This window comes from Lygodium microphyllum, chromosome 15, assembly GCF_053477565.2.
Source record: "Lygodium microphyllum isolate KBCC chromosome 15, Lygodium_microphyllum_v1.1.10, whole genome shotgun sequence".
Taxonomy (NCBI): domain Eukaryota; kingdom Viridiplantae; phylum Streptophyta; class Polypodiopsida; order Schizaeales; family Lygodiaceae; genus Lygodium; species Lygodium microphyllum.
This window is the reverse complement of record NC_141149.1, coordinates 154,120,806-154,130,563: the sequence shown is the minus strand read 5'-3', so window position 1 is coordinate 154,130,563 and position 9,758 is coordinate 154,120,806.

Below are 9,758 nucleotides of genomic sequence, written 5' to 3'. Positions count from 1 at the left end.
TGTTGCTGTTCTTCTGGGTGTGGGGAAGGAGGCTGTGGGACAAGTTCTTCTTCGTGAGGTCCCATGTCAAAGCTTGTGCGAGCCTCTTTCCCTTGCTAGCTTGCTTGTTGTGACCCTCAGCGGACCCTAGTGCATCGACTTCTTGTGGGGCCAAGGTTTCTTACAATAGATAGTTTTCTTACTCTTCAAGGTCCCATAGCTGATACCCATGGGTTGCACTGGCATTTGTAGGCCTACTCTCAGGGTCCTGCATGCAATCCCTAGCTTCTTCTTTATGGAGTCAATGACCTCCCCTTCATCCATTTAAGTGATATCCAGAAGTGTGTTTAAGAATGCGCGTTGCTGGGCTTCGAAACTCACTTGGGCTGCCTCTACTCTGCTCTCAGCTAGAACCTTGTCCTTTTCCACTTGAGCCAGATGGTGTGCCTAAGCTTTGACTTTCTCTCATTATGGTTCGCAGTCCTCTGCTCTCTTCTCCACTTCCTCAAGGCTTTCTCCTTGCCTTTGAGCTAGTATCATCAACCTCTACTCTTGATCTTCGATCTCTCTTTTTAGCTTGTGCTACTTCTCTTGCTCTAAGGTTTCCTCTTGCTTCAATTTCCTGATCTCCTCTCGGTGCCTACATGCCCTTTCCTCTCTTACCACTTCTAACTCTTCTATGGCTTTATGGACCTTTTCTATCTCCCCTTGCAGGTCTTCATAGAGCCCTACAAGCTCATCATTATGGCATCACAAGCTCACTAGGGCTTGAGTCTCTTCATCCATCCTTTCCTACCACTCGTTTTCATCCTTGGCTTGCAGCTGCTCCATTAGCTCACTTATCTCCCTTTAGCACATGGCTACTTGATGAGTTTTTTCTAATTGTGCCGCAGCCATGGCCTCATTTTCTACCTCTAGTTCGGCCACTGTTATCTTCTTATCTTCCTTTTCCTTTTCTACTTTGCAAGAGGAGATCCTTGATGTATTCGTCATAGTCTGTAGGGTGGTAGCTTTGTTGTGGGGATGGAGGTTGTGGAGGTTTCCCTCTTCTACCTCTTGGGATCCTGCCTAGACTCGACGTCTGTTGCTGCTACCAATGTTTTAGTTCTTGTTATGGGGGTATCCTCTCTCGTTCCTTGGGCCATTTCCTTATTAACAAAGTACTATAACCAAGCTATGAGGTTAGTAGCATCCACTTTGGCCATGGAGCTTTGTGTGGATATGATTATGGGAGCAATGGGCACTATGAGGGTAGGGGTGGGATCAATTGGGGCCTTGTCCTTACCTTATTTCACTGTGGTTGGAGTGATATCTGGCACTTCTGTGCTTGAGCTCAGGCCTTTATCTCTAGACGGGCTCATGGTGCCCAACTCATCCTGCCTGGCATAGCTACTCTATAGATAGGCATGTTGCTAGAGCCATGTCTTCGTCTTCCTTCCTTTTCAACTCCTCCTCTTCTTCTACTACCTTTCTTTTCCTTTCCTTGTCAAATTTTCTTGATTCTTCCTCCACCCTCTTTGGCTCCTCTCTTTCTTTCTTCTTCCTTTCTTCCTCTTTCTTCTTAGACTCTCTTTTAGCTTTTTGTAAGTCTGCCTTTTCTTTTTTCATGCTTTCCTCATCGACCTTCTCTTGTAAACCCTTCTTCTTTGGTTTTTCAAGTTTTTGTTGGCTATTTTGCATTTCTTATTGGTCCTAACCCCCTAAACCTCATTTTCTGCTTATGTCCCTTGATCGAGTACAATAGTACTAAGTCTCCTTGTTCGAAATCTCGCTGCTTGATGTGTTTGTCAAACTAGCTCTTTGCAAATTAGCGTATAGGTGGCTAGAAGCCAAGTTTTCGATAAGTGTTCTAGCTCAACTAAACGTTCTGTCCATGCTTCCTTCCCCTCCCATCTCTCTTGAATGGAAATTCTCAAGCTAGGGATGAAAAATTCTATAGGTAGAATTATCTCCATTCCGTAGGTCAACCTGAAGGTGGTCTATGCCACAATCATTTTATAGGCTATCCGATAGGCCCATAAGGTTGCCACTAGCTTGTCATCCTAGTCACTTGGTCAAGACATTTACTAGAATCTTATTTGTTGATTCCTCTTGGTCGTTTGCTTGAGGGTAGTAGGGTGAGGATTTCTGATGGATGATCAGGAAGGTGGATAGGATAGGAGATGAGCAATCATCTCATTGATGAAGTGTGTGCCTTGATCACTGACAAGTTCGATGGGACAGCCAAATCAAGAGATTACTTGCTCCCATAAGAACTTAATAGTGGTTCGTGCATTGTTCTTTCTAGTGGCTCAAGCTTCCTTCCACTTTTTGAGATACTTGGTGGAAACGATGATGTACTTGGCTTGCGAATATTGAGCCATGGGACTGATAGGCCCATCAAAGTGATCCCCCATTTCTTGAATTATTGTGGTACTATGATGGGTCTCAGCACCATTTTGTCCTTGTGAATTGGCGCCTTGGTTCCTTGGCACTCATCACAGTGTTTCTTTCACGAATCATGCTGCATCTCAAAAAAGCATGGGCCACCATAGTTGAGACTGTAGCACCTTATGGGCTGCCGTACCTCCACTGAAGTGTCCTCCTGCAATTCTGTCATGCACCTCAAGTAGTACGTCATGCATTTTGTGCTGACACATGCATCTCCACAGCAATCCATCTTGCCCTAACCGATAGAGTTGGCCTGCTATTAATTGATAGGGTTGGATTTTGAGAATGAGTCGCCTCATTCGGGCCTTTTCTATGGGTTGATTAGGTAGTCCGTGCTCTAGCAACACTTGGACTATGTCATCTACCCAAGATGGCACAACATAATTGTGAATTTCAAAGCGTCGATAAAAACATGGAAGGTTACGCTCCAGTCTAGAGCCCTTATGATTGGTGCTACAGTTAGAGCCTTTTTCATTTCCTCATATGCGTGTTGGCATTCCTAAGTCCATTTGAATATTATCAATAGCTTTTACAGGGGTCTAGCAATTAATACATAGTTTAGCACAAACCATCGATAGTACCATGTATGGCCGAGGAAGCATTGAACTCCCTCGTAATCAATTGGGGGAAGAAAGTCAACAACAACCCTAACTTTCAAGAAGTCAATGGCAATGCCATTCTTGGACACCATGTGCCCTAGGATGCATCCATGCTTTACCTAAAACTGCCACTTTAAGGGGTTCAATGAGAGATATATAGTTTGCATCGTTCAAAGACTACTCGGAGTTTGTCTCAGTATTCCTTGTAGTTGGAGTGAACACACAAGTCGTCAATTAAAACCTCTAACTCTTTTCTAAGCATGTCCTTGAATATTGTGCACATGAGCCTCTAAAAAGTAGCAGGTGCATTAGTCATCCCGAAAGGCATGACTATGTAGGCAAAGATGCCCCACTTGGTGGCAAAGGCAGGTTGTTAGGGTGCACTTGCACCTTATTATATCCTAAGAAGCCATCCAAAAAACTATAGGCCTCTTTTTCTGCTACTCTCTCGATCATGTGTTCAGTGTGTATGGCAATGGACAATTGTCCCTCTTGGTAGCTGCATTTACCTTCTTGTAATTCATTAATAGAAATATGGACTCTCTTTTTTGCCCCTTAAGGAGTGAATGAACAAATATAGGCCTAACCAATGAGAGAGCCAGGATTCCAAATTCATGTAACATGAATCTTCTAGCCATATCTTGGCCCAAATCTTCCCTCATCAATAAAGGGAAAATGTGGGGAATACAATGCTCACACTTCCTAGAAGTTTGTGACTCAAATTTTTATTTTCTTATTTTTTTATGTTTGACTTTTCATGTCTCCCCTTTTCAATTTCCCCCTCTTTCTCATGCGGAACTCAAATTTATCATATCTCTTTCCCCACTTCTTCTTTCCTAACAAAATTTTATAGCCTCATTGTTCCTTCCCCTATCTGTAACCCTGTAAAATTTCATTTCCTCTACACAAACATAGAGTGAGTTTCACATGTTTTATGAGAGCAAAGCTTGTTTTACCAAAGCCTTGAGATTTTTGTCACAAAACCTTACAGATATATTGTTCTCTTCCATCAATGTTCTATGGTAAAGTTTTATCTCGTTTGGACAAAACCTGTGCAAGTTATATGCATTCTCTGACGTGTAATTTCTTTTGTTTTGATACTCTAGGAGTCTCTTATAGTCAAGAACAATGATCTTTTGAACACTCAACTTCTTCTTCAACATCTTATGGTTTCTTTGTAAACAAAGTTACAGGTATGTTGTCTTGTTTTTTTGCTATTCCATAGTTAAATTTTATCTCATTTGGACAAAATGTATGCAAGCTATATGCATACTAAGTTTTCCTTTGTTTTTTTACTCCAAGAGTCTTTGAGGGTGGAGAACAATGATTTTTTAAAAACTCAACTTCTTCAACATCTTTGGCATTTTTTGCAAAGAGAGCCACAGGTATATTATCACTATTTTCTATTGCTCCATGGTTAAGTTTCAACTCATTTGGAGAAAGACTCTGTAAGTTATATGTATGCTTTGACTCGATATTTCTTTTGCTTTTGTACTCTAGGAATTTGTTAGTGAAGGATTAATTGTCTTGTTATAAGTCAACTTCTTGTTCAACATCTCTGGGCTTCTTTGTGAAAAGAATTACATGTACAATGTTTTTTTTTTATTTCTCCATTTAAATTTCATTTCATTTGGAGAGAATATTTGCAAATTATACACATGCTGATAGGTAACTTTTCTATTTGGTTATCATAGATGTCTTCATGGAGGAAAAACATCAGTAACATACTTGCAGTGGAGGTCTTCAATAGGAAAGATAGTGATGGTAATTGGATTTGTGATAAGTACTATAAGTTGGATTGGATTTTGATGTACTCAAGTACTCGAGGGAGTTTCAAGGTGAGGCATAAGGATGTTGCAAACCCTACCAAACATTGGAAAGGTAGAATTTTAGAGTTCATAAAAGTGTTTAATGGAACAAGTACAGTAACAAAAGTGTTGATCCAATATGTTTATACACACAAACAAATCCCTGTACACAACAAGAACTACATTGCAAATTATAAAAAAAATAGTAAGTTTTTAAATTTTATCATTGTTTATTCTTTTGTATCAAAGTTGTTTTTAAAAATCTTTGCAGTGTTCTAATTCAAACTTTTTTTACTGACAGCTCTATATCCATCAACTTTGCATGAATGGTAGAATGTGGAATGTTTGAGCGGCAAGATACATGTTTGGCATGAAGACATAGGTTTTTTTATCTATAATAATAACTCTACAAGTCAACTTGCAACTCAAAATATCTTTTTTATAATTCATTGTATATAGTAGAAAGCTAGAGATTGCAGCATGTCCCATTGCCGCCATTATCTAGTGATGAATGGTTGATTGGTAGCTTGGAGTTGTCATGAGCATGTAAGTCCAAGATAAAATCTGACATCAATAGTGCTATGAAACCCACCATAGGCTCCAAAGATGTGCATCTTAGTTGGTTTATTACATTCTCATTGTTTACACATTTGTTTGGTTTATGTGATGTTCTGAAGAAAACAAAGATTACTTATCAATGCACGTGTCCATCTGAGGAATGGATGAGTCAGCTATTGGGTAAGTCTTGGCAAGTCAAAAGAACACATTTTGCTATGACGATTGAGTGTAGGGTCAACCAATCTGATCTCACATTCAGGTAAATATTTTTTACTACTTTGAATGCCTTGATTTAATTGACATAGGTCTTTCTTAGATGAATTGTTGTGTTATTCGCATTTACTTACCATTATTTTTGTTTTTATTACAGGTATTTCATTGCTAGACAAACTCTGTGTATTTGCTTTTGATATAGAAGATGAAGACTTTTGCAAGGGGAGTGGATCAGCTTGGATCAAGATACCCGAGATGAGACACATACAGCTCTCATAAATGTGGTTATATTGTGGAATGGTCATAATCCTTTTGTGATCATAGTGCAGAGAGCCATTGGCCCATTTTTTTTCTGACACAAGAAATCCAATTAATGTCCAATGAGCCCCTCTGCAACTTCTATTTCAAGTTAGATGTACGGTGCCCACCCATTGGCTTTCCATGCACACTTTTAGCGGTTTATCAAGAAATGAACCTAAGCGTCACTGCTCGGAACTCCTAGGGAATGTTCTGAGTTTTGACGCCTAGGGTTTCCCGAATCCACCTCGCAATGGAACGTTCATGGCTGAACCTACTAGGATCGACCTGATATTTAGGCTCCTAGTGGCCAAGGTCTCCTAATAGCATTCTAGCATCGGATCCTAGACATCCTACTTTACACAGAGATACCCTAGCCGAAGCAAACCCATGCCACACTTGGTTCAAAGAGAATGGGAAATGAGAGGGATGCGCCGCTCAACCTCTCTACCCGTAGGGCATAGTCCCATTCCGGTCCCCTAAAACGGCATGAATCAGGGTTCTATCCTAACAATTTTTAAAGGTTGAATGATAGTAAAATCTTGTGAGAAGCCTCCCAATTCTCTGGGACCACCCTGTCATAGGACAAACCCATCGAGGGTTCCGCCCACCCGCTTCCCTTAATAGCTTTAGTTTTCTAATTAGGTCCTACCACATTTATGTGTGACACTTAAAGTCAACTTTATTAATTAAGCCTTTTAGGGAATAGGGTTTGTTCACATAACTTATAGCACAGACTTGAAAACAAAGCAAGCAATCTATTGACAAACAAGTTCAAACAAGTTCCTTAACCTATCTTCAAGTTAATCTTTGTCTCCCGCCCATACAGGAGAAATTATCCCTTCTGTCCAACAGAAGTATCTCTTCTACCTTGCAGAAGTAACTGGTCCAAATCACTTGGCACCACAATTCAATCATTTATCTAGAATAGGATCTCCCAACATGCCCAGACGTTGGGGGCCACGGAGGTCTTCAACTCCATTCTAGACCTAGCAAGGGGTGTCCAGAGCTGCAACTGGCCCGCAAGTTGTCTAGGAGTGATACATCATTCTCGTGGTTGGCCTTTTCACCACTCGACCTTCGGCCCATGAATCGAGCAGTGCCCTCTTTGGGTTAATCCACAATGTGATCATGGAGGTGATCCACCCGTGCAAAATATCCTTCCTTAATTAAATCCTTTAAGAATCAAGCACAAACAAGGCACTCAGTCCTAATATCATTTTCCAAGAAAACATTCCTATATTTCCATGGCAACTTGTCATCATAGACCCTTGCCATGCATTTACCATAAATCACAAGCACTTGTAATAATCATCCAAAAAACAACTAACAACCTGTTAAATGTAAAAGCATTTAGGATGTTGTTCAATCAGCCAACATAACCAATTGCATTCTTCCCAAACAATGTAAGAATAGTTGCAATAACATTTCCATCGCATATCTGCTCTCCCCCTTGGGATCAACAAGTGATTCTATATAAAATTTACTTAACACTTGTATGCACAATTTTTAATGTCATGATTATGGCATTCATAACCCTTGACCAATTCTTCCCTGTAATTGCTCTATCAATGAATAAGTCATATGCAACTAGGTGCAATTAACTTTCCTTAATATGTGCACTTTGCAAGCTCAATCTTTTGAATACGTGAGCTAAAATTTATCCCTTCCGATGACCTATACTCGTGTATCATAGTATGGGGCCTAATGTATCTCAAACGAGAAACAAAACAAGCATCTATCAATTTGGAAATACATTACCTACGATCGGAACTGCAGTTGGATTGACAGTTATGCCTTTTCCTGAAGCTTCATTGTTGGTTATGGGATTGCCATCATCCACACGTGACATTCTTCGCTTGGAGGCCATCATCTGCAAGTAGATTCAAGAGATAAAGAAGGCGGAAGAGATTCGAGATAAGAGAGTGTAAGAGAAGATGGCTAAGTCAAGAATCAAGATAGAGGAAATTGTGCAGCCTCTCGGGGTAACTCTTCTCTCTCTCTCTCTCTCTCTCTCTCTCTCTCTCTCTCTCTCAAGCTCTCTCTCACAATCTCTTGGAGGGTACCCTTCTCTCTACCTCTCTCTTGCAACCTCTCAGGGTTTCCTTATGCTCTCTTGTTCCTCCCCATGCCTCATATTTATAATGAATTGGAGAAGAGGGCTTGTGGCTGAGAAGTGGAGCTCTTTATGGAGGGGGATCTTGGAAAGATCAGTGATTTGATGCTCAGATCATAAATCTGATGGTTCCATTGGCTCTGAAAGGAGGGCAAAACCTCAAGACTCTTGATTAGAAAGCTCTTAGTTCACTCCTTCTTCTTTTCTCTTTTCGAAGTACTATCTACTACATGTAGACTACGATTGCGGCGCATGCGATTTCGCAAATCCCTCTCTTTATTTTTTCTTTTTATAAAATCTCCAAAACTAACTAAGACATCACTTGTCTTTTCTTTTAAATGACATCCAATTCTAGAAATCTTCATATCTTTTTTTCTTGGATAATATCTATAATATCTAAAATATACTAGTTTTTTCCAAAATCTAATATTTTTGGACATCCAAACTATACACATTAATATTAGTGATTAATATAGCTCATAAGTCTCGTTCACGTTGTAACTTACGTGAAGGGTGGCTATGATCCTTGTCAATCTGAGAAAAATATCGAATTTACAACTCTCAATTTTTCTAAATAAAATATTTTAATTAAATAAAAAGTATTAGTTATTAATGTTAGTTAGTTTTTACGTTAGTTAGTCTTTAGTTAGTAATCTTACTAGCTTATTATTTGACTAACTAACTTTTGAACTAATCAACTAGCTTTTATTGTGTGGAAATATTACATTAGATAATAGAAAAATCAATATTCGTAGTGAGCAATCTATGACATGTAAACAATGTGCTTCTCCGCATATCCTTGAGATATTGGAATCCTTGTAATTTTTTTAAATAAGAATGAATATAAACTTTTTTTAAACTTCTGAGTGCTTTCAATTTAGATAATCTTAGTTTACTATGATCCAAATGTGTGATAATACATACTGTAATTAGTCAATCGTGCTAGTTAAAATCATAATTAAATTGCAGGCTAGAGTTCTATAATCTATGCAATATTGTATTTGCATAATGATATATTGTAGCTCATCTCTTCTACTTATTTCTTAAAGTTAAATATTAAATTGGATCCAAGGGATTTTGAAGGTCTTTTAAATTTCTTTTCTTAAAAATTTTCTATATTTTTTATAGTTTGACTTGAATATACTAAGCGATTCAAGTATATTCGAGGATATAATAATGTAGAATGAAACATTTATCCATATGAGTAATTTTAACAATTACTTTAGAGTATTGAAATAAAGAAACTAAGGTAGGAGTTTTAATTTGAAACTTTAGGGTTAAAAAAGAACATTTATTTAAAACCCTAGACACATAAAAGCTATGACTCCAAACTCATTTTCGCTTTCATTCTCTACTTCCCTACACTTGTCCTCTCCTTCCTTCTCTCTTTGTGTGCCATGGCTACCACTCTCGCCTTCGCCGCATGGATTAGCTCCACACGCTACGCACACATAGGAGACCAGATATACCCTAGGTTTTGTGCGACCTTGAGTCTAGAGAGCTTGCTTTTCATCGTAGACCCTAGCTCTAGTATACTAGCATCGTTTTGTGATGTGGCAAACCCTCTCACCAGCTCTCTACTCTCAGATGGGTCCCCATAGATTTCTTATATAGTTTACGTATTGGATCAATCCATGCAAAGGTAATAAATTGAGCCCTCGTGCATGTGGAGCAGCATCTCCATGCCCACCTCATCTCAGGACCACGCCACGATGGATCTCATCGAGTATGATGCAACATTTTCCATATATGTTTTGT